This window comes from Silurus meridionalis, chromosome 1 (assembly GCF_014805685.1).
Source record: "Silurus meridionalis isolate SWU-2019-XX chromosome 1, ASM1480568v1, whole genome shotgun sequence".
Taxonomy (NCBI): Eukaryota; Metazoa; Chordata; class Actinopteri; order Siluriformes; family Siluridae; genus Silurus; species Silurus meridionalis.
In genome coordinates, this window is record NC_060884.1 from 31,246,869 (window position 1) to 31,266,361 (window position 19,493).

Below are 19,493 nucleotides of genomic sequence, written 5' to 3' on the forward strand. Positions count from 1 at the left end.
TTGTGTAAGATTTTTTAAAGGAGTTAATTAGTTAGTTAGATTTTGAAAAATGTAATCATATTTTATTCGCTCCACTTTTCCTCCCACATACATAAAGCCCTCCTAAACTACAGTTACCATTAGCACTAATAGTGTGCAGGACTCAAACTCATTTCCCATCAGACACCACATCCTTTAAAAATGGTCACCCTGAAATACATCTCCCAACACACACTTTACAATCACACTCATACTGATTGGTCACACCTGTTTCCACTCACACTTTCCCTCACAGTTTAAAAGTACTTGGATAATTTTTTTTTTTTTTTTTTTTTTTTTTTTCATTTTTAGATATGATGCAATAAAGTTACAAATCCAAAATAATTTCTCAGAACAATCCTGTGGTCCAAAGGGTTGGACTTCTGATTGAAAGAACCACCAAGTAGCCACTGTTTGGCCCTTGAGCAAGGCCCTTGACTCTCATGTAACTTAGTCTAGATAAGGGTGTCTGCCAAATACCATAAATGTAAAAAAAGTCTATTTCTTTGATTTCCCACAAACTTTAGTTCCTACCTGCAATTAGTAGGTATTTGAAGTGGAGTGAAAAGCATATCTTATCTTCTCCTGACATACAAAGCTCTCATTAAAGGTTTATATAAAGAAAAATTAAGTTTGCTAGAAATTAGCAAAGATCCTCAAAGTGTACATAGTTAGTACAATAATGTAAGTGATAGCTCGTTGGTTAAGGCTCTGTGTTACAAATTGTGAGGTCAGGGGTTCCAACCGGAGTACTGCCAAGATGCCGCTTTAGCTGCCAAGGCCCTTAACCCTCTTTACTTTACGGATGCTGTACCAAAGCTGCCCCTGAGCTCTGACAACAGTTTTCCAACAAGCTGGTATAAAAATTCTTTTTTCTTCACAAAAGTGATGTCTATAAAATGACAAGTGAGAGATGAGCAGCTTGAGTGAATGCAGAGTCAATCTACATAATACTCGAAATAAAACACTGAATGCTAAACAATTTATGCTGACCCAGCATCCTACGAAGCTAACTCCACACCACTAAAAATTCATCCTCATCCGCTGTTCAATCATGAATGACTTTTTTTTTCTCAGAGGAAAAAAGCGCCACATTGTTTTTTTTTCATATCTAATCCCGTATTTAACACCAAATGTATAATAACCACCACACCTCCGATTACGAACGAGCGTAGTGTCGGATTAGCACATGAAAAGCAACGCCAGCAACAAGCTGAACCAGGAGCGAGTGTGGATGTGTAAATATTCATGACCCCATGAGGTGAATTTTTGCACTCGGGGCAATATTAGGCCTGGACTACATCAGTAGGATAAGTGTGAAGAGTGATGTGACTTCTGGCTAGCAAATAGCATTCTATAAAGATTAGCATGACCGATTCATGTTTTAATGTCTCAAGGAATAAATGTAAGAACCAGGAGGTGTGTGTGTGTGTGTGTGTGTGTGTGTGTGTGTGTGTGTATTTAGCAATAAGAAATGCACGTTTCCTTCATCTTTTCAGAGTAGAAAAGAATCCATTCTGTCTGTGTGTGTTAGAGAAATGTCCGGAATGCTAATACTGACAAATACAGATTCACTATATTCACTCGTCTGCCTTCAGATGCAAATGAACTTGAGTAACATCTGATTCATAATCCATAGGGTTTAATATGATATTGGCTCCTTTGCAGTTATAACAGCTTCAACTCTTCTGGGAAGGCGTTAATGAGACTTTTTGACCATTCTTCCAGAAGCGCATTAGTGAGGCCAGACACTGATGTTGGACGAGAAGAACCTGGATCACTGTCTCTGCTCTAATTCATCCCAAAGGTGTTCTATCGGGTTGAGGTCAGGACTGTGTTCAGGCGAGTCAAGTTCTTCAACACCAAATTTACTCATCCTTGTCTTTATAACCCACAAGGAAGTCCCCAAATTGTTCCCATAAATCTGAGAGCATGAAAAATGTCTTGGTATGCTGAAGCATTAAAAGTGCTTTCACTGGAACCAAGGGGCCAAACCCAACTCCTGAAAAACAAGTCCACATCATAATCCTGGCAACCGCCAAAGCCAGACTCGTCCTCATGAAGTCTGGAGGTCTGTAGATGTTGACTCTGCAGAAAGTCGGTGGCCTCGGCATCCACTGACCCACTCTGTGATTTTATGTAGAAGAACACTTCGTGGCTGAGCTGCTGTCGTTTTTCAATCGCTTTCACTTTGTTATAATAGCCCTAACAGTTGACTGTGGACTTTATATTTCTTTCAGTGCCTCCAATACGCTCTCTTCCCTTTTTCTTTTCTTCCTCTCTCTTTCTTATTTTTTTCTGCTTGTCATCTTTGTTCTCTGGTTCCTTTTTCTTCCCTTCATTTTCTTCACTCTTTTTTTTCTTTTCCTCTTCTTCTCTTAATTTTTCTTTCTTGGTCTTCCTTCTCTGTCTCCTGTCTATTGTTTCCATTCTTTCTTCTGTCCATTCTTTCTTTGCATTCTGTTCTTTTCCTGTCTTTCTTTCTCATCTGTTCCTTCTCTTATCTTCTCTTCCTTTCTCTTTTCTTCTAAACCTTTCTCTTTCTTGGTGTTCCTTTATCACTCTTATCTCTTACTTCCTTTCTGTTTCTTTTATTCTCCTCTCAGACACTGGCTCTTCCTTTCTCTCTTCTCTTCCTTTGTCTTCTCTATCATTCTCCTGTCTTACTTTTCTTCTCTTATCTTCTCTTCCTTTGTCTTCTCTTTTGTTCTAATATATTCTCTTCTCTTCCTTCCTCTTCTCTTATCTTCTTAGCTATTCTGTTCCTCTTCTTCTTCTGTCTTGTATTATTTCCTCTCCTCTTCAGTTATTTTTCTTTTCACCATGTGGTCATGTGACTACATAATAAAACATGCCTAATAGATTCCGTAAGTCACCTGACTTCCATTTTAAACTTTCAAGTTTCGATATTTCTAAAACAAATCACACACACACACGCACACACACACACACACACACACACACACACACACACACACACACACTACTGGATTATTATTATTTTTTCTATTCAGTAAGCGCTTCATCCTAGTCAGGGTCTTGGTAAATCCAGAGCCTTTTCCAGGAATACTGGGTGTGCGCACACACTCTCACACAAACACACACGCACACACACACACACACACACACACACACACACACACACACACACACACACACTTACTCACAGGGCCAAATCAGAGTAGCCAGTCCACTCACCAAAAGTAGAAGGAAACCAATGAACCCAATGGAGAACATGTTTACGTAAAACTAATAACAGAAGGTGAAACAGAAGAAGAAAACTTTCATAAAGTTTTCTCGAACTTTGTACTTCCTTTACTTTCTTTGCACGTCTTAATATATTTGCACTTTTTAAAAATACCTCTTATCATTATATAATATATTTTCTCATATCTTCTCTTACTTTTATTTCCTTTATTCTTTTATATTTATAGACCTTTTACTTAATGCATGATTTCTGAGCGGCCGATCGGGTTTGTATTCGGCATGAATTAAAAAATCTTGAAAACTAAAACTCTTATAATGAGCTGCATAATGAGCAAAGAGTCATAGGGCTATAAACAGAGTGAACATAGGAGCATCTGTTCCCATCAACATCATTCAGCTCTGAAAATACACACACACACACACACACACACACATACACACACACTCACACACTTACACACTTCAAAACAGCTCCATGCCTATTTTACAAGTAATTCCCCTGTTCACATACATCCTATTTTTATGATGCTTATCTTCAACCCTTTGTCTTTTTCTCTTTCACTAATTCTATCCCTTCTTTTATTCTTCTTTCTTGTTTAACACTGTAGTTTTTTCCCCTTCTTCTTGATTTCTCTTTCGCTTTCCTTCCCCTTCCTTTTCCACATCTTTATCATGTCTTATAATGTATTTTCATTTCTTTCATTTTATATTTTGCATTGCACTACATTTACATGGTTATATTATATTATATAGTGGCAGCTTATAGTGCTATATATATATATATATAGTGGCAGCTTGGTGATGCTGGGATCTGAATTCACGACCTTCCAATCACAATTCCAACATCTTAACCACTGAGCACCACTTTCTATTTTCTCTTTTCTTTTTTTTTTTCCCTTTAATATTGTAGTCATGAATATTAAATGTCAATTATGTAAATATTAATCCTTAGCATTTTTTTATATTCGCCATTAATAATTCAATTAAAAAGCATTAAACATAAATGTGATTTTTAGTCTTTTTTCCTTTCTGTAAAAGAGTGAGGTCTTTTACAGCACCATCACAGCTTTTTATTGAGTCAGCAATTCTTTGCCATAAATATAAAATAAGAATGTAAAAAATATATAATATAATATAATATAATATAATATAATATAATATAATATAATATAATAAATTGGTTTATAATAATGACATTTATAAAAAAAAAAAGGTTTCTCTTGCATATTGAAATAAATGCTAAAAAAAGGATTAATACCTTACAAAAAAAAAAATAATAGAAAACACACATGTTGCAAAGCTGCTTTCTGTTTCAGACTCACTGCCACCTAGCGGTCATAAGTGGAAGTGAACAATACATCTATTTTTGATTAGTTTATTGATTAGTTTGATTAGTTTATTGTATATAATTTAGAGTCTCATCTAAAGCACTATAACAAACAGTTTTGTGTGATAAACTAGGATTGAACAACTTCCAGTAATCTAATACAATAAAAATGTATTCATTTATCTTCAGAGTCATTTGTCCTGATTCTACAAACATATAAACATGCAGCCGAGTGCAAGAAACATACAGATTTTTCTCCAAAAGTCAGTCATCATTTTGCATCACTGATAACATTGTCAACTCTTGAAGAAACAGTTGGGACATATATACTATATATAGTGCATTATCCTGGTCAGTGTGGCAAATAAATGTAAATCCAATCTATATAAATCACACCAGTCCATCACAGAACTGTACAGAATATTATATATGCAATATAATATGGCAAGGATCAATTAAAAACTCAGACTGACATATTAAAGATTGTAAAAAAAAAAAAAAAAAAGCTTACCTGATCCATTTTCCAATCTTTAACTGTAGTGTTATGGAATGCTTTTCTGCTCACCACTATTGTAAAGAGTGATTATCTCAGTCACCTTAGTTTTTTTCTGCCAGCTTGAGAACTTATACTGAAGCTTTTGTCCTGCATCCGTTATCATCAACTGCTGACACCTGATTCTTTTTTTTTTTTTTTTAATGGATAATGGCCCGAATGCACAGATATACAGGTGTTCCTAATATAGTGGACGGAGTGCATGTACTAAAGCAGTAATACTCATGTTACATAGGATATGCTGCATGTTGGACTCTAAGGAGTGTGTGTGTGTAAAGGAAGTGAGAACTAAACTCTTTTTGCATTGCCTTTTGCATTTCACATAAGCAAACCTAAATGCAAAAAAAAAAAAAAGAAAAAAAAAGAAAAATAAATTAAATAAATAAATAAATTTTATATATATATATATATATATATATATATATATATATATATATATATATATATATATATATATATATGATGTATACATTTTTATTTTGCATTTATGTAAATTGGACAGTTTTTAAATTTCCATTTTGTAAAATATGGATATTTATAAACTGAGAAAAACCTGTAAAAAGTTGCTAAAGATTTCTTAGTAAACCCCGGACCCAGAAAAAGTGCGCCCTCACCTGTAAGAATAAAATAAATTATATAAAATATATACATTACCTGTGTATGAGCAGCTCCAGGACTCGGCTCAGTCTCTGCACAACACAACACGGTCATGCGAACTCCGCGCGCTCCCGACGCCAGTGTGCGCGCACAATGAACCAAACCAACATCACTAAAAGCGGGGGGAGAGAGAAAAATCCCCATGGACTGGAATACTGGTTAAACCCTCCAGGTTGCAGCTTTATAATAAAACAAGGACTGTCTTAATAATCAATACACGTTAATTGTAGTTTAATCGCTCGGACGGACACGTGTCACACCCCTTTGTGCGGTCATGGTCTCTTCCTAGTCATTAAACACACTGGGACAGGAGTTTCTCTGGAGGTTATGATGAGCAATAACCTTCTTATGAATGATGGATGAAAAAATGTATGAAATGGATAAAAAATGTAGATGCCCACAGCTTTACATGGCTTCTCGAAATGATATGCATTATGTAGTGTTTTTCTCCATCACTGTAGGAATAATAAATGAGAATTAGACTGTAATCCATACATTTTTGGAGGAAACACTGGGAAGGATAACAAACACTGACAGAATAGACAGAATAAACTGTGACAAAAACTGTCTCTTCTGTGTTCCTTTACTAATTATTACACACAGGCTTATATATATATATATATATATATATATATATATATATATATATATATATATATATATATATATATATATATATATATATATATATTTATTTATTTATTTATTTATATTTATATATCCACTTAGGTGAAGAAAATCAATTTCACTTTCAACTGAGCAGTTAAGGATTAGGGGCCTTGCTTAAGGGCCCAGCAGCAGCAGCAGTTTGTTAGTTTAATGCTTTCAACTATTACTTGATTAGTTTATAGCTAAAGCTAAGACCATTTGAATCTAACAATCAATACAAATACAAAAGAAATCTACTTGATATTTCTTTTTCTCTTTCCTTCCCCTTCCTTTTCCACATCTTTATCTTTATCATATATTTTACTGTCTTTTCATTTCTTTAATATTAAAATTTTATATTTTGCATTGCAAAACATTTACAGGGTGACTTACAATTATCTTATTTATACAGCTGAGCAGGTCAGTGTTAAGGGCCTTTCTCAGGGGCCCAGCAGTGGCCGCTTGGTGATGTTGGGATCTGAACTCAAGACATCACATTTCCAACATTTAACCACTGAGCCACCACTTTCTATTTTCAAAATGTTTTATTTAAATTTTTTCCTTTAGTATATTAGTCATGAATATTAAATGTTAATTATGTAAATGTTAATTCTTAAAAAGGTTTTTTTAATGTTTTGCCATGAATATTGATATTAAAAAGCATTAAATATAAAAGTGATTTAAAAAAAAAATTAACATGATTAAATGGCGAAAACTTTTTATTTTTAATGCTTTGAACTGAGTGGTAGTGGGGGAGTGAGGGGAGTGGTAGCTCAGTGGTTAAGGCGCTGGGTTACTGATCGGAAGGTCGGGGAATCAAGCCCCGGTATCGCCAAAACCTGTCACTCTTGGGCCCTTGAGCAAGGCCTTTAACCCTCTGTGCTCCAGGGGCGCCATATCATGACTGACCCAGCGCTCTGACCCCAGCTTATGATCAAGCTGGGATATGCGAAGAACAAATTTCACTGTGCTGTAATGTATATGTGACGAATAAAGGCTAATCTATCTATCTATTATTAGTTTATGGTTAAAGTTATGACCATTTGAAATGGTCCACCAACATAAGACACAAGTACAAAGATACTAAGGATATAACAGGAAAAGAACAGATTTGTATTTGCTCTTTCAACATCCAATTCCACGTTTATTCCCCATCTGCTTTTATATTAACCTCCACTCCTCTACATTGATATTCTCCTAGATTTTGGAGTTGCTTTTGGAGGCTTGCGCTTATTCAGTCACAAGAATGTTAATAAACTCAGGTAGTGATGTAGGTGAGGTGAAGATGCCTGGGGTTCAGTCAGCGTTCACATTGATCCCAAAGGTGTTCAATAGGGTTGGGGGTCAAAGCTTTATAGCAGGAGATCTTCCACTTTAAACCATGTAAATTATATTTTCCTGGAGCTGTATTTGTGCAACCGGTTGTTTCTACTGCATCTGAAGACGTCCTATACAATTGTGTGCCTCCAACTTTGTGGTAACATCTTGCGGAAGCACCACATACGTCTGGAAAAGACTTTTTGGCTTTTGGCTTTTGTAGTGTGGAAAAAAAAGACAGAATTATAAGGTATGAAATTGCATTTGAAAAAAATTCAAACTGAGTTAGAAGGTCAGGGTCACACAATTCATACTAAAGGTACAAAAAGTGAGATTGTTCAAAATAAAGGATTAGTATGTCAAAGTAATGGTTTAACAACATACAGTATGTAAGTCCAACTTTGGGTTTTCATGCTTGTGTAGTCATTAGACCAGAGAGCGTGAATCCAAATCAATTCTGAATAGCGCTTTTAACAATGGACATTGTTAAAATTATTTCTATGTTACTGCCTATATGTTTAGTGCCTATAAGGTTACCTATTAGGAGTTTATTCCCAATGAGTGAGCCAGTTGTGACAGTGGCAAGGAAAAACTCCCTGAGACATCATGAGGAAGAAACCTTGAGAGGAACCAGACTCAAAAGGAAACCCATCCTCATCTGGGTGGCACCAATTGTTCCATTATTGCTGAGGTGTTCACTGTCCAGTGAACTGTTCCTCAGCCATTGTAGTAGACTGTTTATATTAATAACAGTCCAAATCCATCACATAGTCTAAATACATTAAAAAAAATAATAAATTATGTCGTCAACCCTGTAACTGTAGCAGCCATTTTTTTTTTCAGTGGTACTTCTGCAGTATTTTGGAAATGCTTTGCAAGATCGACATCCAGGCTGCAGCCCCTCAGTGAACAACCCCTGGCCTGAGCTAACATTTTACTACCATTTCACAAGTGCAAAAGAATGCTGCTTTCTGGATTTACAGGAAATTTGACTGACAGGTGAGTATGTGCCTCCATGGTCTGATTGATTGGACATCGTTGGTTTAGCTTATAAGGTTTTTTCTCCTTTGGAAAGCCCGAGGCAGTGCAGAGGCCACGGATTCTCTTCTGAAATAATATTTTATTGTAGTCGACTGAGTAGAAATATTGCACACACCAGGTTCAGACTGTAAATAAGTTAGAATCCCATTCTGCGAGCTGTAGAAAGTGCAGGCAGTGTAAAGATTACGGCAAACAGAGTTCTGGGACCATGTTGAGCAAATTTCCTCTGCACATATTGTGCTGTCCTGATGGTGTGATTGCGTAATGCATGAATTTTTCACTCCGCCCTGCTGAGATCCGAGAGGCCAGCAGTCCTTCATCCATCACACTCTGCACACGCTGTGTATGTGTGTGTATATGTGTGTGTGTGTTTAAACTCCTTTACAGTATAAGATGAGCACAGCGGAGCAGAGCACAAATGGCGACCATATGTTCATCAGCTCTCCATCTGGCCGATCCAACATCAAACATGTCAGTGTATTTAACGTGTGCTTAGTGTAACTCACTTTAAGTTTGTTCAGTGAACCGCTGAGGTGTAAAAACTTTTTTTTTCACGTGATGGGGAAAAAAAAACTTCCCCAAAATAAAACATGATAAAAAAATACCTCAGGAAAAAAATACAACTGCAGCTCAGCTTTACTAAGACATTTTCGCTTTCTTCCCCTCATTTAAGTCAAGTTCAGTTCAACTGTAACAGTATCCTATGACGTAACACGGTGTTGCAAAATACAACACATCTGTGCACATCTGGGGACACCGTAGTTACATGTATTTATGTGAGCAAAATTGGTAATGAACGATTCGTTCATTTTAAACGAGTCTTTAATGTGACTTAGTAGAACGAGTCGTTTTGAAGATCGATTCGTTTATTTTCTAGCGCACAAGTTAAGCTTCGCAAAATCTCCGTTGGTTATTTACAGTAAACAAAATTAATTAGTTAACCTCTCGATTCCTCTAATTTGTGTCGTTTGTTTTCCCATAGACACTATAAAGGTGATTAGAGGAATAATGAAACAAAATGAACTGAATGACACAAAAAAGATTCCTTCATTTTGATGAACGAGATTCAAAGAACCGAGTCACTAAAATGATCCGATCTTCTCATTACTAGAGCAAACACTTTTAATGAGAGTTGAAAAAGGCAACAAGTTACAAACTACTGAAGCTCGTTTTCTTTTAATCACAATTTTTTTCCCACTATGACGGATTTTTAAATGGTAAAAACGAACCAAAAAAAAATAATCAAGATTCTGCATCCGACTTTACCGAAAGTTGCCATGAGATTTGCATGATAATAATCCCATGATCCATGTGTGATTTCTCACACTTGTGATTTTTCACACATTGTCGCTTAACACCTTTTTCATACTTTTGTTTTACACATTTATGTTTACACAGTACATACAGTGCATCTGGAAAGTATTCACAGCGCTTCACATTTTGTAATGTTACAGCCTTATTTCAAAATGGATTAAATGAAATAGTTTACGCAAAATTCTACAAACAATACCCCATAATGACAATGTGAAAGAAGTGCGTTTGAAATCTTTGCAAATTCATTAAAAAAAAAAAACACACAGCCATTTTCAGATCTCTCTGGAGATGTTCAATCAGAGTCAAGTCTGGGCTCCGGCTGGTCCACTTAAAAACATTCACTTCATCAAGGATGTCTCTGTTCATTGCTGTATTCATGTTTCCCTCAATCCTGACTGTTTTTCCAGTTCCTGCTATTTAAAAACATCCCCACAGCATGACACTGCCACCACCATGCTTCACTGTAGGAGCTTTACATTAGTCAGGTGATGAGCGGTGCCTGGTTTCCTACAGACATGACATGATATATATATATATATATATATATATATATATATATATATATATATATATATATATATATATATGAATATAAATATATAAATCTATATTTAAAAATATTATAAAATAAACAAATAAATAAATAAATACACAGAAGGAATAATAATTAAGTATACAATAAAATGTAATACAAAACAATGAATGGTTAACAGAAAGAAATAGTGCAAAATAAGTTCATTTGTAAACAAATTTGAAACAGTATTAAAGGTGCTATAGCCAGAAAATCTGAAGTGATTTGACAATTCTAACAATAATAAGAAACACAGATCACTCACTGTTCCTAATATTGTGTCAGGCTGACATATTGTGCAGCCCATATACACCCATCTTTATCTCTCAGTCTTTTTTTTCTCTTTTACTTCACGCCTCTTTCTCTGTATTTTCCTTTCTGTCATTCTGTCTCTCACATCTTCCTTTCCTTCTTACTCTGTCATCTGTCGTTTCTTTTTTTCATCCTTTGGAAAATGTGAAACAGAACAGCCAAGTGTGTGTGTGTGTGTGTGTGTGTGTGTGTGTGTGTGTGTGTGTGTGTGTGTGTGTGTGTGTGTGTGTGTGTGTGTGTGTGTGTGTGTGTGTGTGTGTGTGTGTGTAGGGCTGGGTGTGTCAGTACACGAGGCTGTTTAAGGCATAATTCGAACTTGACATCACAATTTTGCACGTTAATACACATGAACTTGTAGTGAGGCAGGGCCTCAAAACATTACATAGCTGCTGTTGGAAAGCAAGAATCCTCACAATCCTGATCATGAGCTCATATTTCTTTCAATAAAAACTCATAAAGTTACCAACGAAGGATTAACAGCAATACCGCTGTCAGAATACATGAATTTGCAAAGACTCAAACGCAGACCTAGAGCAGACTTAGAGCAGATTTACCTCAGATGTCAAGCTGCCAGTGAACATCCAGGAAGCTCTGGTCACACTCACCAAACTTATTAGTATTTACTTTCACACGAGTTAGGAAGCCGTTTGATCACGTAAATCCAGTTACAAACACGTCTCCTGCAGGGATAAAACTGTGAAACAGAAGGACAGGTAGTGTTAAGCTGCTGAGCTTCCTGAATTCTCATTTTGGCACATGTGCTCTGAGACACACTGAAGTTCACCATGTCGGTAATGCACCGTAACTATGGCGCTGCATGGAACAAACAGCAGGAAAAAAAATACTTAATAGATTGTAGGCTGTAGGAATGTACAATGCAATTGACAAGACTTCACAAGAAAGCCACAGGAGTGCATGATTAGACAAATTGATCATAAGTTTAACATGAAGCAGGTGAATGTAATCAAAACATAGCAGAGATAAACCAGAAACAAGACATGAGTGGAGATAAGACTGAACTCAAAAAGCACATCTATGAAAAGGCTATATGAATAAAACAGATCAAGAAGGAAATACAAATAGGGATGCTGTACACACTGGGAGCAGCATTGCACACCGAGATATTTGGAAATAAAGAGCATTTCTTTTATGATTTCTAATAAGACATTTTCAATCTTCCGTTATTTGTATTCAGTCGACAATTGCGTTTCATTTCCGAGTCAGTTCCCATCAATTGACTGGAATCGAATATGAGAAGAACAAAAACCTGAACGGAAATAAATGCTTTATATGTGAAAGTGTCCTTTAAATCGCCCACGCAGCCATTTCCAAAACGTCAAAATACAGGTTAAATGATTCCACTTGTAACGTCCTTTCTTTTATAACAAGCCAGAAACCAGTCAAACAGAGAACAAATTACAAAGAGAAAAGGCACAGGATGCGGAAATAAAAATCATTTCTCCATCTTCTTGGTGAACTTTTACCGTGAAGAGTCATAAATCCTGGAAGCGAGTAGGAAAAAAGAAGGCTGTAAACTACTAATTAGCAGTCATATGTGCTATATCTACTTGTCATGCTGTGTCTGTGACCTTTCCGTTGGCAGACCGGTCCCAAACCGCTTGTGTAGCTCAGAATATAAATAAGAAATAACAGATCATGATCGATATGAAGAGGTTGAAAGAGGGGCAGAGGAGGGGAAAAAGTGATTTCTTTGTTATTGTTTGAAGTGCAGAGCCTTGAGGAATAGAGAACGGGAAAACTGGACGGATCCGGCGTCATGAGCTGTTGTGTACTGTCTGGTGATGTGGAGTGTAGGTGCATGTGCATGCACAATGTCACATTTGGAGGAATGTTGTCCAATACACCGATCAGGCATAACATTATGATCACCTGCCTAATATTGTGTTGGTCCCCCTTTTGCTGCCAAAACAGTTCTGACTCTAACAGCATTAACTTCTTCAGCAATTTGAGCTACAGGAGCTCATCTGTTGGATCAGACCACACGGACCAGCCTTCGCTCCCCACGTGTATCATTGAGCCTTGGCCACCCATGACCCTGTCACCGGTTTACGACTGTTCCTTCCTTGGATCACTTTTGATAGATACTGACCACTGCATCCCGGGAGCAGCCCTCAAGAGCTGCAGTTTTGTAGATGCTCTGATCCAGTCGTCTAGACATCACAATTTGGCTCTTATCAAACACATCAACTTTGTTGACAAAACACTCACTTGCTGCCTTCACTCGTGGCACTAACAGGTGCCATGATGAAGAGATAATCAGTGTTATTCACTTAAAAGTTCATAATGTTATAATGTCGTAATGTCATGCCTGCTCAGTGTATGTGTCTGATACAGGATTTTAGTTGCCTAACAGTTCTGGGTTTCCTTTGTTGTATTTTTCGCATACTTTTTTTTTTCACTGTGCTATCAAGGGCTATTTTTTTATCAAGGGGTATATTGTTATATTTAAACCAAATTTCCACAGAATTTTCAGACCAGTGGTCTCTAAACCTTTATTTCTGTGAAGGCAACATCATTTTTACTTTCTTTAGTAAAAAGGTTTGTCTAAAATAGAAAATGATATGGGCTGGAGTGACTACCAATATTATTGTGGAGATTTTATTATAATTTTAAATGTATTTATTATGCACCTGCCAAATTAATGTATTATTTTGCTCTTCACCGTATGGACAAATGAACATTACTTTCCAAGAGATAAAGCCTATTTAAGGAGCATTATTACTATCATAGTGACATTATTTTATTGTGATTGAAATCAAAACATGCTTATTCATGCTTATGCATATGCACATAATTGGTAGTTAAATCTAACAAATAATTAGGCTATTAAATAATTATGTAATTAACTAGAGATCGATGGATAGTAGATTTTACTGAAACTGAGCTTGGACTCTGAACTGCGAATTTGTTTCAAGTAAAAAATTGTTACCAGAAAATACAAGATGAATGTCATATTCAGTTGCTTTCTGTATTCTCAGAAGGTCTCTAAAGAAATTTCACATGCTGAAAGTCGTGTTCCTGCAGCTTTAGCTTATTTCATTGCTTGCTATCATCTTATTTATATACTCGCCATCTGTTTAGTTATCAGATTCAGAGAAGTTATCAGATTGGCCGATCAAGTGGCAGCAGCCATCATGGGAAAAAGACTTGCACAAACTGGACAGCTGAAACAAATCTTGTCTTTTAGTTTTCAACAGTCCAGTTTTAGTGAATCTGCACTCATAAAACCTCAGATTCCTGTTCTTGGCTAATAGGAGTGGGACGTGATGTGGTCTTCTGTTCTTGTAGGTCATAATCTTAAAGTGTGATGTCTTGTGCATGCTGAGATGTTTTTCTTCTCACCAGTTATTAAGTGTTCATATGAACAAAATCCTTTCTGGTAGTTAAATCGAATCTGGGATTTTTTCCTCCTATAAACAAGGCTTTTCCACCCACAGATCTGCCACTCATGAAATGTAATTTTTTTTGTTTTTCACACCATTTTATGTCAAATTGAGTGACTGGTTTTCATGGGTGCATGAAACTCCCAAGAGATCAGCAGTTTCTGAAATACTCAACCAAGCCAATCTGTAATCAACCATCTCCAGCAACCTTATTCTCCATTCTGGTGATTTATATAAACAAAACGCCAAAAACCAAAGCTCTTAAACTGTATCTGTGAGGATTTATGCATTGTACTGGAGCTACATGATTTAATCATTGCATAAATGTACAGTTAAAGAGATGTTGCTAGAAAAATAGACAGTGAGTGCAGTATCTCTTGCTTTTAAGCCACTATTCCATTTTTCACTCCATTTTTTCTGTCTCTGATTATTTTTTGGGGGGGGGTTAAAGGTCTAAGAGCTTTTTAAATTCCCTGTTTTGGATGCTGCTACAAAAAGAAAGAAAGAAAGAAACCTGACAACCTCGGGGCAATAATCAGAACGCTGCATGCAGAAATTCGCCTTCAAGGCGGTGATTCAGACATCTTTAATTTCATTTTTATGAATATTGTAATATGTGAGGAAAGACATGCTTTCACTGTGCAGCCCTGAAATTACATATGTGATCATAATGAAGTAGATAGATAGATTGACAGACTGAAATTGCAACGCCTGTGTGTTCAATCATTTCAATTGATAATCATTGATCATGATTCAAATCGATCTCAATCCCAAGGGTTTGGTGCCTGCCTTTTCCTATTTCTCTGTTTAAAAAATTAAGAATCCACAATTTGACACTTTTCTTCTTCTTCTTCTTCTTCTTCTTCTTCTTCTTCTTCTTTCGGCTGCTCCCATTAGGGGTCGCCACAGCGGATCATCCATCTCCATACCACCCTATCCTCTACATCTGCCTCTTTCACACCAAACATCTGCCTCTTTCACACCAAACACAATTTGACACTTTTAAAGCAGCCAAATCCATTTCCAGTGTATTCCAATGCATATATCATTTGCATGTAGTTCTAAGAATAGATAGATAGATAGATAGATAGATAGATAGATAGATAGATAGATAGATAGATAGATAGATAGATAGATAGATAGATAGATAGATAGATAGATAGATAGATAGATAGATAGATAGACTTGATGGCTGCATCAGGTCTCAAAAAAGTTGGAACAGGTCCATGTTTTTTACTGTGTACAGAGGTGGCAAAAGTATACACATTCTTCACTTAAGTAAAAGTGCAGATACTCATGTTTTAAAAGACTCTGGTAAAAGCTGAAGTACTGACTACACGTTTTTACTCAAGTTGAAGTAAAGAAGTTTGGGCTCTGACATTAGTACTACCTGTTTTAGTGTCACGCTGGTAACTGGACGTTACTTCATATTAATATTCGGGCTGTCAATTGATTAAAATATTTAATCACGATTATTGGCATGCGTGTTATGAGTTAACTCAACATTAAACAAAACTCAATCGTACATTTTAATCTGTTCTAAATGTACCTTAAATGAATACTTTTCAAATATAAGTACTCTAATCAACATGGGCATAGACAAATATGGATGTTTTATGCAAATGTATGTTTATTATTAGTGAAACCAAACTCAACATAGAGCATGAAGACTAAATATTCTTGTAAATGTTTTGAAGTTATTGTGGCCTATTAAATTAAATAAAGGTAAATCATCAGGACACCAGACGGAACCTTTGCTATGTTTCCACACGGACGTTTTATGAGGTGATACCGGAGAAACATTACGTCTTCTAACTTTGATACGGATTTAGTTATTTTGATTAAAATGTAACTTATGTGTCTATGAGTGTATACAATTAAAAATAGACCCTTTACAGATTTGAATGATGTATTGATCTTATCTGTACGATCAAAAAAGTCAAAGTGATTTCAGTTCTTTTCAGCGTTATGAGGAAAAAATGCCACAAAAAGACCCCCAGAGGGTTAATTGTGTGCATCATGGCGGATTTTGGTGCTGATTTGAGACTTGGTGCATCAGTAAAACAAATGTTTACCGATTAAAAATACATTTTCGGTGGAATTAATTGTTTATATATATATATATATATATATATATATATATATATATATATATATATATATATATATATATATATATCTGAGTAAAGAAAGGACTTTGTAAACAAACATTATTAACGCGTTTATTTTGACAACCCTAATTAATGTGTTAACTAATGAATGTATCCAGGCTGAACATCCACCATACAGAACACATGCAGAGAAAAGATGATGGTAATCAGGAATGTGTCTGTTCTCAGTCATGTTTAAATCACTAACTCACTCATTCATGTTACCCCCAGACTTCTTGTTGGCTTTTGCCTGCTCACTGTGAGCTTTGTGAACTAGTCTTCGTCTGTGGTGTGTGAGAGACAGAAAATGACAAGAAACATGTTATTCCTGGTTGGTGTATTTACCTGATACAAGATTTTAGTTGCGTAACAGTTCTGGGTTTCCTTTGTTGTATTTTTCGCTTCAAAATGTATCATAATGAAAATGTATGTATCATGCGAGAAAATCAAGATTAAAAACAATAAATTTAACAAATGTATGGAGGTTCACGTATCTTTCCCTAATGGAGATGTTTTTGGTCTATGTAGCTATCCTGTCTCTGTACCTCCTTCATCCTTTACACACCCGAGTGTGAATTTGGCATCACCCTGTTATCTCTTTGTCTAATGTTTGACCTACACACACAACACGGACATGCTTCCTTCTCATGTACACTTCATAATCTGACATAAGACACTGCACTAACTTTGACATCATGCCGAGCCTCTGTATACAAAGTGTAAATATATTTAACATTAAAGATTTAAGTGAAATCAACTTTACAGTCTGCGATTACATAAATCCGTCTCGGCTCATCGACTACATCTGGAGAAAATGTGTAAATTAGATTTTATGTTTTTTTTGCAGAATTTGTTTTACACTTGTAGCAAGCAGCAGGGCTATAAAATGAAAGCATTAAAATTGGATGAAATGTATAAAATATGGATGGAGACGCAGGCGGCTCTTAAAAACACACGAGCTACATGTTTTTATAAGGGTGCAAGCAGAAAGCGGCTTTATGGGAACAGATGCACCTGGAGTGGATGAATCCTCTTTCACTCTCTGCTTAAATCAAACTGAGTGTGAAACGGAGAAAGAGCTTTAAGTGCACCTGAAACATTACATTTTGCACGCATCGTCCTAGACGTCCTTAAAAAGAACACTCCAAGCACTAAACTTGGCTGTATATTTAAAAGGAACAGACATAGCAGTGAAAATAAACCATGGGTGGTCATGGCTTTTGGTTAAACTCCAAAATGTATGTTATTCAGAACTGAAATGATATTAATATCATATCTTGGCCTGGAACAATATGTAAGCAACAGAGCAGACCAAATCCAAATCATATTTTATTTACATATGATGTCCAGTAGTCTATGTTTTGCATGTTTAATCTATCAAAAGAAGATTGAAAAAGATTCTTCAATATTACTGTAACTATCATCCAGATCAATATTAGGTATATAAATTATTATTTAAGGTTCTTTGATGATTCGACTTTGACCCTTTTCTGACAGGGAAACTCTTTTGTAGGGTCCCGCATGCAACACTAAACCCTTTAGATTGCACCTAAGGTAAAAAAAAATGTCTAGGTAGGAAAAAAACACCTTTACCTATAATTAATTATTATAATTATAATCACATTAATTTAACATTTTAAAAGATTTAAATGTGATTGACAGGTTTCCCATCCCAGGTGTAGTCCATTCAACGTAGTAATAGACCACCCCAAACCCCTGAGCAAAATTTGCATATTGGGCTCTGACTGGTCTTTACATTTTGTGACTCAATAACATTTAATTCTAATATGTTAAAACAGTACTTCATAATTTTCACTGAGATGTTCAGGTGTTTTACCACCACTGTGAGGAAAGGAAAGGAAAGGAAAGGAAAGGAAAGGAAAGGAAAGGAAAGGAAAGGAAAGGAAAGGAAAGGAAAATAAAATAAAATAAAATAAAATAAAATAAAATATTTATTCTATACAAACAATATATCAAATCAAAGTTTATTTGTCACATACACATACATACAGGGTACGACATGCAGTGAATATGTAAATATATGAACTTTGTGTTGGTCCATAATGCTAATCAAACACTAATAGATGTTTAGATGCACAATTATGTTTATTGTGTTAACTATTTGTTATTATGTGTCAAACTGTGAATTAATAAATAAGGAAAATGTACGGCTGTCAACCGATCAAAATATTTAATCGTGATTAATGGCATGTTTGTCATGAGTTAAATTGTGAATAATTGCAATTTAATCGCACATTTTTATCTGTTCTAAATGTACCTTAAATTAATACTATTCAGGTTTTTATACTCTATTCAACATGGGCATGAACAAATCTGGATGCTTTATGCAAATGTATGTTTATTATTAGTGATCTGTACTCAACATAGAGCATTATAACAAAATATTCTTGTAAATTTTATAAATTAATAGTGTTTTAAATTACTACTGAAATTATCAGTACACCGAACAGAACTTTTGCTGTGTTTCCACACGGACGGTTTTAATTGCCGGATGTGTGCATCGTGGAGGAATTTGTTGCTCGCTTTGAGACTTGGCGCATCAGTAAAATAAATGTTTAGTGATTAAAAACAGTTTTTCGGTGGAGTTTATTATATTTATTTTTATATCTGAGTAAAGAAAGGCCGTCGTGAATAAATGTTTGTTGCGTTGAGGGTTTAAATTTCACCTCTTATCTATTTATTTATTTATAATTTTTTTTTTAAATGGTCAAACAGAAAAGCATTAATCGCACGTTAATAAAATGAGTGTTGTAAAAATGAATTTGCAATAATGTTATAAACGCGATCATTTTGATAGCCCAAGAAGAAAGTGCAGTTCAATGCAGCGGTAAGGAATGGTACAGCCCATTGTGTTCAAAAATTAATTGTGTTTCAGACACGACTAGAAAAAAATATTTGAATGTTACAAATTACAACTTTTTTGTAGGTGATTTAAATCTGTAATCTAAAAAAT

General features: G+C 35.5%; 1 protein-coding gene across 2 annotated transcripts in view; it reads right to left on the bottom strand.

The window, feature by feature from the left end:
* The window catches only part of sema5bb (sema domain, seven thrombospondin repeats (type 1 and type 1-like), transmembrane domain (TM) and short cytoplasmic domain, (semaphorin) 5Bb), a 74,456-nt gene extending 68,627 nt beyond the window's left edge, over positions 1–5,829 (bottom strand). The window contains exon 1 of one of the 2 annotated variants that reach the window (XM_046851930.1): positions 5,760–5,829. The gene's annotated coding sequence lies outside the window, so the exon portion shown is untranslated. The remainder of the gene's footprint in view (positions 1–5,759) is intronic. The other variant, XM_046851942.1, reaches the window with a different exon arrangement.
* Between the last annotated feature and the right edge of the window lie 13,664 nt (positions 5,830–19,493).